Source organism: Mus caroli, unplaced genomic scaffold, assembly GCF_978045245.1.
Source record: "Mus caroli unplaced genomic scaffold, Mus_caroli_1 scaffold_18, whole genome shotgun sequence".
NCBI classification, from domain to species: Eukaryota; Metazoa; Chordata; class Mammalia; order Rodentia; family Muridae; genus Mus; species Mus caroli.
In genome coordinates this window covers 56,825,057-56,844,622 of record NW_028227273.1, presented here as the reverse complement: position 1 = coordinate 56,844,622, position 19,566 = coordinate 56,825,057, and the positions used below count along the sequence as shown (strand labels likewise).

Genomic DNA, 19,566 nt, shown 5'->3' with positions numbered 1-19,566 from the left:
ATTATATTTTTATATGCTTTACCTGCATGGATGTATGTGTACCACATGAACGAAGTGCCCACAGAGGCCATCAGAGCCCCCGGGACTGGTATTACAGAGGGTTGTGAGTCACCATGGGGAAGAACAGCAGGTTCCTAACTGCTGACCCATCTCTAGCTCCCTGGGCCATCTCTAAGGGCCTACTGTTAGTTTTTTGGGTTTTTTTTTTGTTTTTTTCTACTCTCACTTAGCACTTATTTCTTTTTTTTTAATTTTTTATTAGATATTTTCTTTATATACATTTCAAATGCTATCCCAAAAGTTCCCTATACCCTCCCTCTTCCCTGCTCCCCTACCCACCCACTCCCGCTTCTGGCCCTGGCATTCCCCTGTACAGGGACATATAAAGTGTGCAATACCAAGGGGCCTCTCTTCCCCAGTGATGGCCTACTTTTAGTTTTAAGGAAACCAATAAAAGTATAAGTTACCACAAATGGGAAACAAAGAAGCAAAAACCATATTAAAACCTCTGTTTTACTGTTTGATTTCTTTATGAGGAAGAGTTTGTCTGGGTCTATGGAATGCACATTAAAACTGTTTTCCTGAAGAAACCTTCGGTCAGAATCACGCAACATACTTGATCTTCCCCCCACATCCACATAAAATTTTTTTTCAAAATTAATGTAATATTTAAAAAATATACTTAAAATTAAGCCCATCACTGAAGAACCAGCATGTGGGAGGTTAGGCTGAGAAAGGAGGTTTGCCATGAGTTTGAGGCCAGCCTGGGTTACATGATACTCTTCCTCAACCAAAGAAACATAGATGAGGCTGGGCAATAGTGGTACATGCCAGCCTGACCTACTGAGTGAGTTCCAGGACAGCCAGAGCTACACAGAGAAACAGTGTTTCAAAAAACCAAACCAAACAACACAAACAGAAAAATGATCAAGCATGTATGTTTCCAAAATGTCACAATTGAATTACAATAAATTCAGTAAGTGAATTCAGTTTCCATGGTGAGAATTTGGCAGGTAATATTGCTTTCCTTGGTAATCTAATTGAAGCAAACCCATATCCGTTTATTCCAATCTTAATTACTAATAGTCCCTGAAATATGACATATCACACTGTCAATATATGTATAGATGAGGGTCACAGAATAGATGCAGATATTAAGGAGGTTACAGTAGCATTTCATGATGCTTTTGAAGTGGGCTTATAGAAATGTAAATGCGGGGGCTAGAGAGTTGGCCCAGGTTAAGAGCATCTTGGTTTGATTCTCACCACACAGGCTGTGGCTCACAAGCACTTGTAATTCCAGTTCCAAAGTGTGGGGATGCTGCCCCTCATCTGGCTTCCTCCTCTTCCTCCCATGTCTTCAATCTGAGCCCCCAAATCATTCAGTGCAGCTCCCCCCACAGTGCAGCTCTCCCCCGCCTTTGGTTAGTCTCTGGAAAACACCTTCACAGACCTTTCCTGTGAGATTCGAGATCCAGTCAATCTGCCAATGCAGATTAGCATTCACAGCTACACAGTGAGTTCCAGCCCAGTCTAGGGTACAGTGTGAGACCCTGCCAAAATAAAGGTGGGGGAAGGGTAGAGGATGGTTAAGTAGTTAACAACATTTGTTGGTTTTGTCAAGGACCAAGGAAGGCTCAGTTCCTCTCATCAACATGGTGGCTCACAACTGTCTGTAACTTTAGTTCTGGCCTCCATGGGATGGTGCACATACACTCAAGCAGGCAAAGGTACATGCACAAATCATGTGTGCACAAATTCAAATAAGTAAGCAAAACTTTATAAAAATAACTGGCTAGAGAGATGGCTTCGTGGTTGAGACCACTAGCTGCTATTGTAGCTGACCAGGGTTCAGTTCCTAGCACCTACACTGTGCTTCACAATTATCTCTAGCTCCAGTTCTAGGGGACCCAACAAGTTTTCTGACTACTGAAGTCTCCTTCATGCAGGCAGTACAGATACATATACTCACACATACACATAAATAATAACTTAAAGCCCGGCACTTGGGAGGCAGAGGCAGGCAATTTCTGAGTTCGAGGACAGCCTGGTCTACAGAGTGAGTTCCAGGACAGCCAGGGCTACACAGAGAAACCCTGTCTCAAAAAACCAAAGCCATAATAATAATAATAATAATTTTTAAAATGGGCTGGAGAGATAGCTCAGCAGTTAAGAACACTTGACTGCTCTTCCAGAGGTCCTGAGTTCAATTCTCAGCAACCACATGGTGGCTTACAACCATCTGTAATATGATTCAGTGACCTCTTCTGGTGTGCTTGAAAGGAGCTACAGTGTACTCACATACTATATATATATATATATATATATAATAAAAATTGTGAAACCTCCCTTAAAACAGGGATGGAGTAATATTGAGGCTTTCTGTTCTGAGACAAGTCTAGGAAGAAGCCTGAACCATTTAGAACAAGATTTGTGGTCACTGATACCAATTATCAGAGTCACCCACAGTGAAGAACAATCTCAAATGGGAATATATTATTTTTCTTTGAGAAAGCAATAAAGGATTCCTGTCATCATCCCTGAGCTGTCATGTTGATATATATATATATCTTTGTTTTTTCTCTCTCCTATTGGGTTTAGCTTCAGGCAAAAGACTTAGGGAATAATTTATGAAATGGAAGCCTCTGTCTATTTGCTATCTGAAAAGCCCCTAGAATTGATTTCTAATTTCTAGGTAAAGATACTAGAATTCAAATGCTTGTCATTTATTTATTTATTTATTTATTTATGGTTTTTCGAGACAGGGTTTCTCTGTAGAGCCCTGGCTTGTCATTTATTAAACATAAAGGAATAGTATATGTGATATGGAGGGTTGAAGGTAATTTTATTATTTTATTATGGAACCAGGTTTGAGTATTTACAGCTGGAAGGAGAATGCACAAGCCTATCAACTCCATGTGCCACACAGGATACACTTCCTGCCACTGGACATGGGTCCTGTTCACGGTGGCTGGGGCAGTTCCCCTGTAGCTCCTGGGTACTGGATGTAGCAATGTACCCTTGCCGGACACATTCTCTACAGTTTCAGCTTTTCCTTATCACCGCATGCTGAAGCAAAGTCCAGCATGTCATCATTTGACAAGGATTTGTGCTGTGCTCAGCTGCAGGAAAGCTTTTGGGAAGATGATGGAGGGACATGATCTCTGCTTCCTTTCTAGACTCTCAGAGGGGTACCCCCCCCCCTGAAGTGTAGAGGTCAAGAGGTGAGACAAGTGGCCAAGGGAAGGAAGTAAAATGGGAAAAGTGAGCTTTTAGAATAGATTGAGTAACTCATCCTTTTCCATCTGTGGGAATAAAAAGATGGGAGAGCGGCAGGATGGGAAATCCTAGCAGAATTCCTGGGTTCAGCCCTTCAGGAATGTTTTTTAGAATTATTATCTGAAGACCTAGAGCAGAATCAGGAAATAAGAGAAGGGAAGTACTACAGAAAAGCTCCCAAGTTCCAGCCTGGAGACTTGTCCCAACTGGCATGTCATGGTTTGTCATGTCAATATGAGATATTTGTCACTTGTTTCCAAATGTGCTTTAGAAAGAGTTAGAACACAACATCCTAGATTGGATAAGCACACATATATGTATATATCTTATACTAACATTAAAACAAAAGCTCTCACCGGATGTGGTGGCGCACACCTTTAATCCCATCATAGAGGCAGAGGCAGGTGGATTTCTGAGTTCGAGGCCAACCTGGTCTATAAAAGTGAGTTCCAGGACAGCCAGGGCTATACAGAGAAATCCTGTCTCTAAAAAAACAAAAACAAAACAAAACAAAAAAGCCCTCAGATATAACCCATTTCCTACCTTTCCTCTTCCTCATCACTATGGGAACCACAGCTCCAGTAAACACAACTCCAAGGAGAAGCAGGCCAACTGTGATTCCCATGATGGGAATGGTGTGCTTAGAAGGGTCTGGGAAGGGAAGGGAAAGAGAGAGAAGGTGTTAGCCCTGGCCCTCAGCTCTTACCCATGACCTTCTCAGGGTCTCCAGAAGGGCTTCCACTTTCCCAAATGATCATCTCTGTGTCCACATCACTCCTTACCCCATTTCAGAACAAGGGGCTGGGTTAGTGCCTCATGTTGCACATGACATGTGTATCTCTGTTCCTCTCCAGAAGGCACCACCACAGATGCCCACTTCTGGAAGGTTCCATCCCCTGCAGGTCTGGTCTCAATGAGGTCCATGTCCTGAGTCAGGTCTTCCTCATCCCACTGCCAGGTCAGGATGATGTTAGCAGGGTAGAAGCCCAGGGCCCAGCACCTCAGGGTGACTTCACCTTCAGGTCTGGGGTGATGGGTCACATGTGCCTTGGGAGGATCTGAGGGAAAGAGTTGAACAATTCAGGAATCTTGAATTCTTCCCTGAACTGAAGCAAAGTTTCTGGACCATCTTGGAATGGGTAGTTGAGGGATTTAAGCACCGTACAGTATTCTAGATTCAGGCATCTGGAATAATCTACCCCTTGGGAAACTCTAGAAATAGGATGACAAGATGGACTTCAGGACTCCCAAGGAAGAAAGGAGAAAGGTCTTGACTGGGTGAAGGCTGAGAGACAGCATCACTGGAGTCAAGACTCCAAAGAGGTTGGGTGTGGGCTGAGAACATGGCCTGAGAAAGGGCATGGCTCACAAAGGGCTTCAGACTAAAAGGCGCAGCTGTTTAGGGATTTTCTCTCTTTCCTTCCCGAGACAATCTCAGCTCTCCTGAGAAAAAGTCGGAAGAGTCTCTGTCTAGTGTTTGATCAGGAAAACCAGAACTCTCTTCCTTCTTCAGATGCAAAGAAAAGAAGCAGTATTCTAGGCAGCTCATTTTGCTCCCTTCTAGGGAGACCGTGAGCCCCAGCCTGAGGATGATAGATGGAGGAGATTCCCTGCAGCCTCATATACCTGTTCTTAGCAGAGTCTCCTTCCCTATGTCCAGGTATGTGCGGAGCATCTCCACACACTCGCCCTTCAAGAAGGATTGCCTTTGCTCAGAGACACCAGACTTCTCCCACCTGCGCAGCGTGATCTGCGCAGCTGTGTCGCCTGCGACCCAGTAGTGCAGGTCCTGGCTTAGGGTGAGGTAATCGCGGCCGTCGTATGCGTGCTTCTCATGCCCACGGAGGAAGAGTCCATCTGGCCCCACTTCGCAGCCATACACACACTGAAAGACGTGAGAGCCTGGCCCCGCCCCGGTCGTATTTGGACCAAAAACCTTGCACGAAACTGGTTCAGGGTCTCCTCAAGTCTCACAACCTTGGGGACCAAACCTTGGGAGCTGAGGACCACGGAACTCAGGGTGGTGCTTAAGGGATGTGAAAGGGTTACTCACCATCCTTGCTGTGGTTGTAGATGTCCATGGCCTCTTGCAAATTCACTAGGGCAATCTTCTCAATGACCTTGACAGTCCTGGTCTGCTGTTCCCAATACTCTGGCCCCATCTGCTTCACCCACAGAGCGCGCGGCTCCATTCTCTGATTTTTCCCCTTATTGTTGTAGCACAGGAACTGTGTGTCGTCCACGAAGACGACAAAGATGAAGGATTGCTCCCTCAAACCAGGCTGGGTCATGGTGGTGGCAAAAAACTGCAAGGAATGGATGCCTGGCGATGAAAGACACAAATCCTTTTTTTCAGGACTTGTAGAGGTGTTGGTGACAGAAGGGGAGCAGGGTGTGGGGCTCAGGATGCAGATTGGAGAAAGAAGAAGGAAGAGTGGTGAGGCTATCGATTGTGCGGCTTCTCGGCTTTTCCAGTGCTGCTCTACGCCCCGAAACCCTCACTCTCCTTGGCAAAGGCAGTTTCCCTCCTGACCCGCACTCACCTGCGTGAACCAGGGTCAAGGCCAAAGCTCCAATGAACAGCAAGGATAGGAGGGTAGAGAGAGCGGGGCTTCTCATCCTCGAGGTTTAGGAGGTCTAGAGGGACTGAGACTTTGTTCCTTGTTCCTCTGTGGATTTTATAGCACTGCGGTGTCGGGGGAGAGACCATAATGACCTAATGGCTTTCTTCAGAATTCAGATATGCAGTCAGTTCAGGCAGAAGGACCACACAACTGACACCTGACACTGATGGTATGCCGGAGAAAGGAACTCAAAGGTTAAGGAGGAATCCATACATTGAAAAGCAGACCTGAGGGTCACATCAGAGACCAGGAATTTTACCACCCTCTTCCTCCCACACCTGGTGCCAGGAGCTGTGTTTTAACATTTTGTTTCCAGGATCTATCTCTGCACACTTTTACAAATGTGAGGACCTCAGAGAGATATGGCATGTTACATCCGCCCACATTTATCATATTTTTTTAAAGATGTGTTTATTTATTTTTATGTATGTGAGTACACTGTAGCTGTCTTCAGACACACCAGAAGAGGGCATCAGATCCCATTACAGATGGTTGTGAGCTACCATATGGTTGCTAGAAATTGAACTCAGGACCTCTGGAAGGGCAGTCAGTGCTCTTAACTTCTGAGTCATCTCCAGGCTCCAGAACAGCATGCTGTTCTTAAAGCATATTCTATGACCCTCAAAGTCACTTAGATGCTTTCTTAGGATCCACGACCTCGTGATATTTTCATGCTTTTTTTTATAATTTACTTCCCATATTTCCTGGCAGCTGGTTAACCTGTTGATATGTTAGTATGACTCCAATCTGAGGAGCCCAACTGCAATTGGGCTTATTAACAATCATATTATCCAACAGTGATTACTAACAGGATAAAAAGGGTATTTTCATTTTTTAAATGTCTTTTGTTTTGTTTTCTGGTTTTTGTTTGGTGGAGACAGAGTTTTATGTAGACTGTGCTGGCTTCAAACTCTGTAACAAGACTGTCTTACCCACCCCCACCCCCCAAGTGTTGAGAATACATGCCTGAATCACACAAAATACTTATTCTTGCCGGGCAGTGGTGGCCCATGACTTTAATCCCAGCACTTGGGAGGCAGAGGCAGGCAATTTCTGAGTTTGAGGCCAGCCTGGTCTACAGAGTGAGTTCCAGGACAGCCAGGGATACACAGAGAAACCCTGTCTCGAAAAACCAAAACCAAAACAAAAACTAAAAAATGAAAAAACTTATTCTTATTTCGTGTATATGTGGGTGTGTGCCTGCTTGCCTGTATGTGCACTAATTGTTTGCAGGAGCCTGAGAAGGCCAGAAGAAGGAGTTAGAACCTTCTGATTCCCAGCAACCACAGGGTGGCTCATAGCCATCTATAATGAGAACGTGTATCCCCTTCTAACCAATAGGCATATATGCAGGCAGAATACTGTATACATAATAAAGGTAAATAGACCACAAACTCAACTTTGTTACTGATATACTTCAGGTTCAGACAGACAGATTCCTGTTCCCTCAACATCATGACTTCTGATGGATGGTCCAATCGGCATGGAAAAAGTATCATTGGATGTATCTGTGAGGCAAAGGGCTGTCCCACAGTGTCTTTAGCAATCCCATTTTGTGGTAGTACAGTTGAAAGACTTCTCAAAATGGGATAATCTGGAGATCAAAGATAGGGATGGAGCCCCAAAGGGGATAGGAACTCCACAAGAAGACCAACAGAGTCAACTAACCTGGACCCTTGGTGATCTCAGAGAATGAACCATCAACCAATGTACATACACAAGCTGGACCTAGGCCCTCTCTGCTCATATGTACCAGATGTGCAGCTTGACCTTCATGTAGGTCCTGAACAATTGGAGCAGGGTCTATCCCAAAGCTGATTGTTGCCTGTATGTGGGGTACATTCTAGCTGTGCTGCCTTGTCTGCCCTCGAAGAAACTTGAAGTGCTGGAGTGCTTTCTCTCTCTCTCTCTCTCTCTCTCTCTCTCTCTCTCTCTCTCTCTCTCTCTCTCTCTCTCTGTGTGTGTGTGTGTGTGTGTGTGTGTGTGTGTGTGTGTGTGTAATCTGCTCAGAGGAGACGGGGAGGAGGAAGGATTGTGGGAGGGAGTGACTGGGAGCAGGACAGTGAGTAGGATGTAAAGTGAATAAGTAAAAATTAAATTAAATTTGAAATAAAAGGTATGGACAGTATTAACTTCAGTGTTTCAAAAGAAGTTAAGGTCTCTAAGAGAGGTAGCATTAGGCTACCAGTGGAAACTGGTGGTGGCAACCAGCTCCTCCTAAAGTGTACATGATTGCTTCTTTTGGGGACTCGTTTGGACAAAATCAAAAGCACTTTGAGTTGAGTACCCTGAAGTAGCTCATGTCCTAAGTTAGAGGAGGCATTTTGCAGATACTGACATTTGGACCTCCAGGCTTCCTAGCCTTGTTTATCAGGAGCTTTCTGAATGATGTCTATAAGGACACCCTGTTTTATCTGGTTAAGAAATTATCAGCATATTGTGTGAGGATGGAGCCTTGGGTAAAGGCCATGGAATCTAAAACATCCTTAAGTATTGAAGAAAATCCTGAAGGAAATTCACTTTATGCCTGAGGTATTGGACTTCAGATTAATTTTTTTCTCTCTAAATGCAAGTGCAGACAGAAATATCAAGTCAGGGTGTGAAGGAATCTAAAAGAAAAATGAGCAGGACATATCTTCCTGAGGGAATTCAAAGAATTATAGCACGCAGGGTTTTGTTTTCTGCCAATCAAGGTATTTTATTTCTGAGTTCAATTTCCTTCTTCCCTTACTGACAAGATTGGCTTTATAGGGTGAAGAAGCAAAACCAAAGTCAGCTAAAAGAGAGAAAGTTCCTTCTCCCGCATCTTGTAAGAGGTGATGTTAGACTTGTAAAGGGGAGGGTTTCTTCCCCTTCTCAGGAAGGGCTATCAGACTGTGGTCAGCAGGGGCCCAGCCTCATTAGCCATTAGCCTGTGCACAAGAGCTAGATGAGGCTTCCTGTCATGGGCCGCTCTGTTCTAACCTACTGAATCAAGATAACTTTCCAAAACAGCAATAAGTAGGAAGTGTGAGGTCTGCTCTGAGGACATGGAAGTAAAACCACTTCCTTAGGATCTTATATGGTAACATTAAACTTATATAACAAAATTCTTTCTAAATATACACTGGTGAGAAGTCAGAGAACAAAAGAGCCTGCAACGCTAAGAGTGCCTGATACAACTTGGCTGCGATAGCTAGACAATTAAATAGGTTGTTTGCTGACTCCAACAACAGTTCAAGGGGAATCAGAAATGTCAGTTCTTCACAATTTCTTTGACCTGAGACGAGAGAAAAACCACAACTCCAGTTCTGAATCTTCTACTTTCAGCTGTAGGCTGCCACTAAGATTTTTGACTCATTAGGGGATGTGGTTTTATCTTACTGAAGGGAAAAAGGAACCCCTGGAGGATCTTGATATTTAAGAATATTTACCCTTTACATGCACCCCCAAAAGCAGTAATGCTATACTGTCTGTAAAATTCAAAGGCAAGATTTGCTTTTTTTTTTTTTTTTTTTTGGTTTTTCGAGACAGGGTTTCTCTGTGTAGCCCTGGATATCCTGGAACTCACTTTGTAGACCAGGCTGGCCTCAAACTCAGAAATCCGCCTGCCTCTGCCTCCTGAGTGCTGGGATTAAAGGAGTGCGCCACCCCACCCCCACCCCCCGGCTAAGATTTGCTTTCTTTTTTTTTTTTTTTTTAGATACATCTTTTTTTTTTTTTAAAGATTTATTTATTTATTTTTAAAGATTTATTTATTTATTACACTGTAGCTGTCTTCAGATGCACCAGAAGAGGGCATCCAATCTCATTATGGATGGTTGTGAACCACCATGTGGTTGCTGGGATTTGAACTCAGGACCTTCGGAAAAGCAGTTGGTGCTCTTAACCACTGAGCCATCTCTCCAGCCCCCAAGATTTGCTTTCTTAAGAGCAATGTTTTTATTTATTTTAATTAGATTTATTCACTTAATTTTATATGTGAGTGCTTTGCCTGCATGTATTTATGTGCACCATGGATGTGTTTATGCACAGAGGTCAGAAGAAAGTACCATATTCTCTGGAATGGGGGTTACAGGTGGTTGTGAAAAAAGTGGATGCTGGGTATTGAACTAGAAACGCTTAAGAAAATTAAGCATTCTTAACCTCTGAGCTATCTCTCCATTTTGTTCATTTAATAAAAAAAAAAAAAAAAAAAAAAAAAATTTCCGGGCTGTTGAGATGGCTCAGTGGCTAAGAGACTGACTGCTCTTCCAAAGGTCCTGAGTTCAAATCCTAGTAACCACATGGTGGTTCACAACCATCTGTAATGAGATCTGACACCCTCTTCTGGTGTGTCTGAAGACAGCTACAGTGTACTTGTTTATAATAATAAATAAATCTTTGGGTTGGACCAAGCAGGGACTGAGTGAGCGAGCGGGGTTGATCAGAGTGAGCAGAGGTCCTAAATTCAATACCTGACAACCGCATGAAGGCTCACAACCATCTGTACAGCTATAGTGCACTCATATACATAAAATAAATAAATACATAAATACATAAATAAATCTTTAAAAATATTTTTTTTTCTGCTGGGCAGTGGTAGCAAATGCTTTTAATCTCAGCACTCAGGGGACAGAAGAATCTCTTAGTTTGAGGCCAGCCTGGTCTACAGAGTGAGTTTCAGAACAGCCAGAGCTACACAGAAGACCCTTGTCTTGAAAAATAAACAAACATACATATATACATCCTTTTTTCACCAAGCCAGGCATAGTGGCACATACCTTTAATCCTAGCACTCAGGAGGCCTGGTTTACACAGTGAGTTTCAGGATAGCCAGAAGTACATGGTGAGATCCTATTTTAGCACTCTCCCTCTTCTTCCTCCTCCCCCTCAAAAGTTATTTTCACTTCTTGTTTTCCTATACATCATTTCTAAAGAATTGTGTGGCTACTTTCTTATGTCTCAAAAAAACCCAAGGCAAGTCTCAGCCCCTGTGACTCCGCCCAGCATTTCTTGCCCTGCCCCCTACCTAAACCTCTCCAACCCAGGGCCTGGGCTTCGCTTCCCTTTCCCCAGCTTCTCTTCTATATAACTCGGCCATTTTAGCCACACGTGCTGGGTTATCCTTTGCCTCTTGGGCCATGGCGCCTCCTCTCTTGCCCCCTCCCCTCTCTTTTCTTCTTGTTCTGCTCCCACCCCCACCCCTTTTATGGTCCAGTTCAGTCCGCGTGTTCCTTTCCAGATGTATCTGGCTGAACTCTCCCTCACATCTACGGTAAAAAAAAACAAAAACAAAAACAAAAACAAAAACAAAAACAAAAACGAAAACCTTCTCTTCAACCATTCCTAGTAGCAGCCATGTCCTCATTTGCATTCATACTTCCACTCTATATTTAAAGATGAAGCAGCCCAGCCCAAAAGGCTTTTCAGAGCCTTTTGCTTTATACCAGAAAGTGAGTTCCTGTCCACAAAAGAAATGAAAAAAAAAAAAGTTTGTACTCAGGTTCTTCAAGGTCTAATACAAACATGACTGAAAAGTTTGTTTAAAGCTTTCAGCAAAAACCCTTGAGGTAAATAAACAAACCATGACTAGGATTTCTAACCCAGGTGTCACAGTTCATACTTGTAATTCTGAAACTGTGGAGGTCAAGCAAGAAGCCTTATCACAGGTTCTAGGCCAACCTTGAGCTGCCCAGCAAGACTCATTTCAAAACAAGAACAACAAAAATAGCAGACAGTTGACCCAGACCCAAAAACAGGCCACAAGTGCTTCAAATGGCAGAGCTGAGCTGCCCAGATGTCGGTGTTGGGCACAGAACTGTAGTAGTTGGTGTTTGGCTTGCTGGGTTTGGAGTAAACCACAATACAAGTATTTTCCTGCTATTTTTTCCTTTTTATCTATTCTCCTCCTCCTCTTCCTCCTTCTTCTCTTCCTCATCCTTCCGCCCCCCCCCCCCATGGAAATATTAACTTTATACCATTATTAGAGTCTCTACTTTTTTTTTCTTTCTTTTTCTGGTTTTTCGAGACAGGGTTTCTCTGTGTAGCCCTGGCTGTCCTGGAACTCACTTTGTAGACCAGGCTGGCCTGGAACTCAGAAATCCGCCTGCCTCTGCCTCCCGAGTGTTGGGATTAAAGGCGTGCGCCACCACGCCCAGCTTTGTTGTTGTTATTTTTAAACAGGGTTCGTAGTTAGAACTTCTGAGGAGATTTTGGATTTAGATTTCCTGATGTTACCACTGTGGATAGTGGGTCTACAGATATGGCTCAGTGTGAAGACCACCTACTGCTCGTCCAGAGGAGCCAACAACTATCTGCTCTTTATATTATGAGGCATACTTGAGACCTTGTGGGATTAAAGACAGAATATTATGGATTAAAGTGATAGTTTGGGTGTAAAGTTCACATGGGATGAACTTATGATTAATCTTCTCTTTGAAAACCATTTACTTAATTTTCTTTTATGTGGGTTGGTGTGAGATTCCCCCAAAACTGGAGTTAAAGACAGCTGTGAATTGCCATATGGGTGCTGGGAATTGAACCCAGGACCTCTGGGAGGGCAGGCGGTTCTCTTGACTGCAGAGCCATCTCTCCAGCCTTATGAGTAGTCTTCTTTACTGAGTTGTCCGGATTTAGAAACCACCCCCTCTGGGCATAGCTTCAAGGGAGCTTTTTGAGAAGACCCACCCTGAATGTGAATGGCATTATCAAACAGGCTTAATTCTCAGACTGAATGAAAATGGAAACAGGAGAGAGCCAGCTGAGCGCTTTCATTCCTTTTTCTTTACTTTCCAATCCACCCAGACTCCACCAGTACCACTGCTAGCTGCTCCTGTAGCCACACCTCCTGTAGCTGCTCCTGTAGCCACACCTCCTGTAGCCACACCTCCTGTAGCTGCTCCTGTAGCCACACCTCCTGTAGCCACACCTCCTGTAGCTGCTCCTGTAGCCACACCTCCTGTAGCTGCTCCTGTAGCCACACCTCCTATAGCCACACCTCCTGTAGCTGCTCCTGTAGCCACACCTCCTGTAGCCACACCTCCTGTAGCTGCTCCTGTAGCCACATCTCCTGTAGCTGCTCCTGTAGCCACACCTCCTGTAGCCACGCCTCCTGTAGCTACACCTGTAGCCACACCTCCTGTAGCCACGCCTCCTGTAGCCACACCTCCCCTTCTGTGATGAACTTTACCTTTTGACTGAGAGCCAAAATAAACTTTCCCCCAACAGGTCGCTTCTTGTGATGCATCTGGTCACGGAAATGAGGAAACGAATTTTATAGCAAGTACTTGTAAGAATTATGACTATCAGAAGTCTCCATTCATTGCTGACAGAGATACAAATAGTATAGCCACCATGGGAGATATCCAGTAGTTTCTATAAAACTAAGAAAACACTTAACTATACAATATACAATGGCCACACTTACAGGCTTTCCCCCAGGACAAATCAAGAGCATGGTGCACAATCTTGACACCGTGCAGGCATTATTTTGCCTCTCTGGACTTCTTAAATGCATAGTCCCAGTCAAACTTAAGTCAAATTACATTCATCAGTATGCGGGGCTAGTCCTCCTCAGAAGTGTCAGGGTTATCAAAATCCAGGAAAATCAGAGAAATTGTCACAGAGGAGCCCTAAGGATCAACTGAGACCGAGTGTGTGGTGCCTTGGATAACGTACTAGGAAAGAAAAAGGACATTAGTAACAACTGAAAAGTGTAAATACAATATGTATAAATAAGTGTGTCCATATAGTTTCATGGGTTATAAAATGTATGGTGATGTGAGATTTAGTTTTATGCATGTATATGTATGCTTGCATGAGCTCATGAGAAGCACATATGCAGTGCCCTTGGAAGTCATAAGAGGACTGTGAGCTACCAGGTGAGTGTTGGAACTGGAACTGGGTCCTCTTGACCTGGGTCCTCTGCAAGAGCAGACAATATGCTCTTGACCATGGAGGTGTCTCTCCAGCCCTGTAGGATGTTTTAAACAGAGAAACTGGAGACTCCATATATTACCTTTGCAGTTTCTCTGGGGGAAATAAAAGCATCCTAAATTTTATTTTAAGATTTATTTATGTGTGTGTTACAGAGAAGCTGAAGTTGCAGACTTGTGATCTAGCTGATGTGGGTGCTGGGAACTAAATTCAGTCCCTCTTCAAGAGCAGTAAGTGCTCTTAAGCACTAAGCTATCTCTCCAGTCCCTTACATTCTAAAATTTAAAAGGTCATGATTAGAAAATAGTTTTTCAGGGACAGGGAGTGTGGCTCAGTAATAGATTGTTTGATTAACATGTGCCCTGGGTTGAATCTCCTGCTCTGTGTGCACCATCTCTACCCCGCAACTAACCAACAGAAACTGGAACAACAAAACAATCTGTTCCATTTTCCAGTGTTGACAGCAAACAGATGGAGAGGGGAATACTCAGAGATACTACAGGATTCCTTCTAACAGCTCTAACTTTCTTCCACCTACTGCGTAGATCTGGGTGGTCAGAAGCCTCTCATCCCTAACCAACCTTGTCCAGGTTTCTGTAGGCCACTTCCAAGTGATTCCCAATCAGACACAATCTGAGAGGTCAGAGCAGCAGCGCCCTCGTGTGGCCGTGATATTGAAGCTAGAAGACCCTACAACCTCTTACAGAAACTTCCTGAGACCTAACTCAGAACTCAAAGCAGTGTCAAGTGCTAACAGAGTCTGAGTGCTTCCCAAATCCAGACAAACACAGATGTGTCCTCTTCTTTGAGTGATGGTGGACTCTGATTCATGATACAAGTCTCCAGCTTGACTACACAGCTAGTTTGTAGCTTCCATTTAGGCTAGAACTTCCCTCCTCCTGGGAACTAGCTCAGAACTTTCCACAAATAAGATGGGGGAGGAGCCAGGGACGACAAGGAGGTCACAGAAGTCAAAATAGGTAAATTGAGCCTGGGAGGGAGGACAAAAGGAATGCTGGGTGGAAATCAAAGAGAAGAATGCACCGGAAGTTTAGCAGTGGGGACATTAATGCTTCTGGGATGGGTCCTATTGGAGATGGGCTTAAGATCTTCTAGCTCAAGCACTGCTTTTCACATGGATAGTGACTCATTGAAATATTAGGTTATGAAATGTCAGGTTATGGGAGGCAGAGAGAAAGGGGAAGAGAGGGGAAGAGATATCGAAACATCTTAACATAAAATTTTTCATTGCATTGTATATGTATGAGTTTATATTTTGCTTGAAAGTACACTTGCATGTCAGGTTAAAAACTATGTGTGTGCTGGGCGTGGTGGCGCACGCCTTTAGTCCCAGCACTTGGGAGGCAGAGGCAGGCGGATTTCTGAGTTCGAGGCCAGCCTGGTCTACAAAGTGAGTTCCAGGACAGCCAGGGCTACACACAGAGAAACCCTGTCTCGAACCCCCCCCCCCCAAAAAAAAAAAAACAAAAAAAACAAAAAAAAACTATGTGTGTTAGGTTTCTCTTAAGATTGCTGGAGATTTTTTTTTCATTTTTCCTTTTCTTTTTTTCTTTTTTCTTTCTTTCTTTTTTTTTTTTTTTTCAAGACAGGCTGGCCACAAACTCAGAAATCCACCTACCTCTTGCCTCGGTTTTTTCGTTTTTGTTTGCTTGTTTGGAGGTGGTGTGTTTTTGGTTCTTTGGGTTTTTTTTTTTTAGACAAGATGCCACTATGTTACCCCACCTCAAACTTGAGCTCTTAAATCTCATAAGCTAAGTAAACACCCTGTCAGTCACTGAGCTACCTCCTCAGGCTTTTTCTTTAGACGCCTGTTAACTAACGTACCTGGAGTGTCTGTGTGCAGTGTCTGACATTCAGGCTCCATTTTTCCTGTACCCTCTAGCTTCATTTTGGGACAGGGTATTTAAGTGGTTTGTTCTGCATCAGTGTGACTTAATGATGAACAAAGATTTGTCCAGTTTCTGCTCAAGCTTTTGCACCTTTCCAAGGTCATCTAGTTTCTATAATTTCTCCAAAATTTCCAAGCCTAAGAACAGCTAAAAATTCTGGAGGTTAGTGATTTATGCCATTAAGGGTGTTTGTTTGTTTTGAAATTTTAAACAGGGTCTTTCCCTGTAACCCAGGTGTGCTGCAATCCTCTCTCCTAAATTCAGAGATTACAAGTATTCTGCTTATAGGTGTGTTGATTGGGGGAGGGGAGGTGAATAAAAAGGTGCAGATTTGCAAGTACCACCAGGATAGTGTCTGCACCAGGATAGGGACAGACTTCCTTCATGGTCCGGTTTCTCTACACCTCATGAGTACTTACTTTAGTAGTCAGCCTGGAGTTTGGATAGAGTTTGTGTTCAGATTTTTGTTTGTTTATGATACAGGGGATGAAACCCCAGGGCTTTCTGTATGTTAGCCAAACATTCTACACTGAGTACATTGCCAACGATATTCAGAATTTGGAGCTCATTCCTTCTGTGCTTGCCTCCTGATCTGAGTACTGTCAATACTAGAGCCACTGGGGCTGCAGTAATTTGCTTAGGGGTTGGTAAATAACCTACAGGTACTCCTTAACGTTTTTATTGTTACGATGAGACACCATGACCAAAAAGCAAGTTGGGGAGGAAAGGGTTCATTTGCCTCACACTTCATATCACTCACTGTTCATCATCGAAGGAAGTCGGGACAGGAATCAAATTGGGCAGAAACATGGAGGCAGAAGCTGATGCAGAGGCCATGGAGGGTTCTGCTTCCTGGCTTGCTCCTCCTGGATTGCTCAGCCTGCTTTCTTGTAGAACCCAGGATCACCAGCCTACAGGTGGTACTACCCACAATAAGCGGAGCTCTAGCCCCATCAATCACTAATTGAGAAAATACCATACAGGCTTGCTTATAACCTGATCTTATGGAGGTATTTCCTTTTCTTTTTACTTATTACTACTACAGCACACTGTAGCTGCATTCAAACACACCAGAGGGCATCGGATCCCATAACAGATGGTTGTGAGCCACCATGTGGTTGCTGGGAATTGAACTCAGGACCTCTGGAAGAGCAGTCAGTGCTCTTAACCGCGGAGCCATCTCTCCAGCCCCCTGGAGGTATTTTCTTAATTAAGGTTTCCTACTCTCAGATGACTTTAACTTGTACCAAGCTGATCTAAAACTATCCAGCACAGATACAAAGACCAGAGACTTGCAGTTCTTGCTCACCGTGGTGGTCAGAGGACAACTTGGGTAAGTCAGTTCTTGCCTTACACCATGCAAGTTCTGGGATTCAAACTCAGGTGGTCAGGCCTGGTGGAGAGTGCTTTTAACCACTGCTGGGTGGTTTTTGTTCGCTGTGGTTTGTTTGATTTAATACAGGAAAACAAGAAAAAAAAAAAACCCCACAAACACTGAAAACTATACCCAGAGCAATTACCAACATCCTGCTAAAAGACAATGTCTTCAGGAAATCATCATGGCCCGTGGACTGGTTTTGTTCTACTAGCATGAATCTAGCCGCAAGCAGCTCCTCTCCTTCCTTCTCCTCCTTTCCTTTCCCGTCCTTTTCTCTCCATTCTCTGGCCTGATCTCTTTCCTCCTGGACAAAATATCTATTTTGCTTACAGTTTTGGATGTTTTACTCACTCGTGTCAGGGAGGGTGTCGTATGGGAAAGCACAGGAAATAGTGGAGCAGTAACAGGAAGCAGCCAAGGCAAGATGTAGTCTCCAGATACATCTTCCAGTGGTCTACTTCCTCCAACCAAGTCCTAGCTTCCACAGCTTTACAACCTCCCATTGGATTAGTCCATTCAAACTTTAAATCCACAAATGAATTAAACTATTCATTAGGTTGGAAACTTTATGACATAATTGTTTCTAGGAGTACCTACACACACACACACACACACACACACAGAGAGAGAGAGAGAGAGAGAGAGAGAGAGATGCTTTACCAATCTCTAAAGTTCATCAAGTTGATTGTTCAGACAGGGTCTCATAGTCTAAGCTAGCCCAAGACTGATTATGTAGCCCAGGATGATCCTTACTTAAAGTTTGCTATTTTCTTGTCTTAGCCCTTTAAGTGCTGGGATTAGAATTGTGTGTGACTATGTCTGGCTCCCTATTCAGATCTCTCTATAATGTGAACCCAAACTCTGGCAGGGAATCAATGACACACATCTAATGGCTTCCTGGTTAAGATAGAGTCTCATGTAGCCCAGGCTAGCCTTGAACTCACTCACTATGTGGCTGAGAACTTTGATCCCCCCTTCATCCATCTTTCAAGTGCTAGGATGACAGGCATGTACCACCACACATGAGAGATGTTCTCTTTAGTAGTTGATAATTTTTTTCTATATTCTCTAAATCAAGTTTTCACCTAGCGTAGAGATGCTGAAATTGAAGAGGCGAGGCAACAAACCCAGTGCTATGCGGTTGAGTGTAGTTAACTAAAGATTTATAGACAGAAGCATTCCTTAGACATCAAGGAAGCTCGGGATCCCTGCTAATCCAAGGCAGGAAGAAGGATTCTGAGTTAGATAAAGGTGGAGTGTGGTGGGCTAGAGTGTGCCTGGGCTTTCTCAGAGGTTCTTAGCACATCAAACATCAGCTGGGAACAGCCAAGTTGCCAGTAGGGTGGCCAGCATGAAATGTTGAACCAACCTTTGTAAGGGCTTCATTTGTCCTATAGTGTTTGACTGTGTGCTGGGGCTACCTGCAGGCCAAGATGGTGTTTCCACCTCAAGAATTAAGGACCAGAAGCCAGTATACACTCAATCACTGAGTCGAGGTGGGGGGTGTCTTGAATTCAAGGGCAGCATGGCTCCATAGTGAGTTCCTAGGAAGAGCTGTCTTTAAGAAAGTAAGTAAATAATAAATAAATAAATAATTTATTTATTTAAAGTTGAAGATCAACCTAAATCAGCTAATTATGGTTGCTCAGTTTTGTAAATAAGGTAATTTGAAGTCAGGGTGGAAAACAGTTTATTATTGATGGAAAGCGTGGTTTTTGTTTGTTTGTTTTTGTTTGTTTTTTTACCTCACTACAGACCTGTTACATGTGGATTGCTTCAATCCTAGTACCTTCTTTTTTTTTTTTTTTTTTTTTTGGTTTTTCGAGACAGGGTTTCTCTGTATAGCCCTGGCTGTCCTGGAACTCACTTTGTAGACCAGGCTGGCCTCAAACTCAGAAATCTGCCTGCCTCTGCCTCCCAAGTGCTGGGATTAAAGGCCTGTGCTACCACCACCCAACAACCTAGTACCTTCTATACTTTATATACTTTCCTATCACCCTCCCCACCTATATTTGTGCTTTGGCTGCCTGAGACCGGGGTTAAGTGTTATAATTCCAATGGAACTTATTAAAAACAAAACCAAACGAACAAAAGAAAGGATTACAGAGAGAGACTGAAATGAATTTGGTATGTGAAACACTAACACGACTTGACCGTGGTGTGATTGATACCTGTGAAGTGTCTATATCTTTTTTTTAATCATTATTTTTATTGTCGTGAGTCTGTAGGAGTGCATGCCACATATGGGATGGTACCAAACGAAGAGTGTGGGGTTCCTTGGTTACAGGTCTCTCTGTGCTAGGTGTCCTGGAATCCTCTCTAACTACTGAGCTATCCTGTAACTACAGTCTTTTAAGTCTCCTGTGCTTTCTTGGTTTTTACTTTAGCTAAGATGTTGCTCGACGGCCCATTTTACTTGTCTGCGAAGTGTTTCAGTTTTTCTTTGGTCTTACCTTATTTTATGTGTGTGTGTGTGTGT

The 19,566-nt window shown here is 43.6% G+C and overlaps 1 pseudogene across 1 annotated transcript; it reads right to left on the bottom strand.

Moving 5' to 3' along the window:
• Window positions 1–1,338: 1,338 nt before the first annotated feature.
• On the bottom strand, window positions 1,339–5,898 carry LOC110283724 (patr class I histocompatibility antigen, A-2 alpha chain-like; annotated as a pseudogene). The gene is made up of 6 exons (XR_015045955.1): window positions 5,823–5,898; window positions 5,333–5,602; window positions 4,906–5,181; window positions 4,062–4,337; window positions 3,823–3,930; window positions 1,339–1,553 (listed from the first exon to the last, which is right to left on the bottom strand). The product of XR_015045955.1 is annotated as a patr class I histocompatibility antigen, A-2 alpha chain-like (transcript).
• Window positions 5,899–19,566: the final 13,668 nt, after the last annotated feature.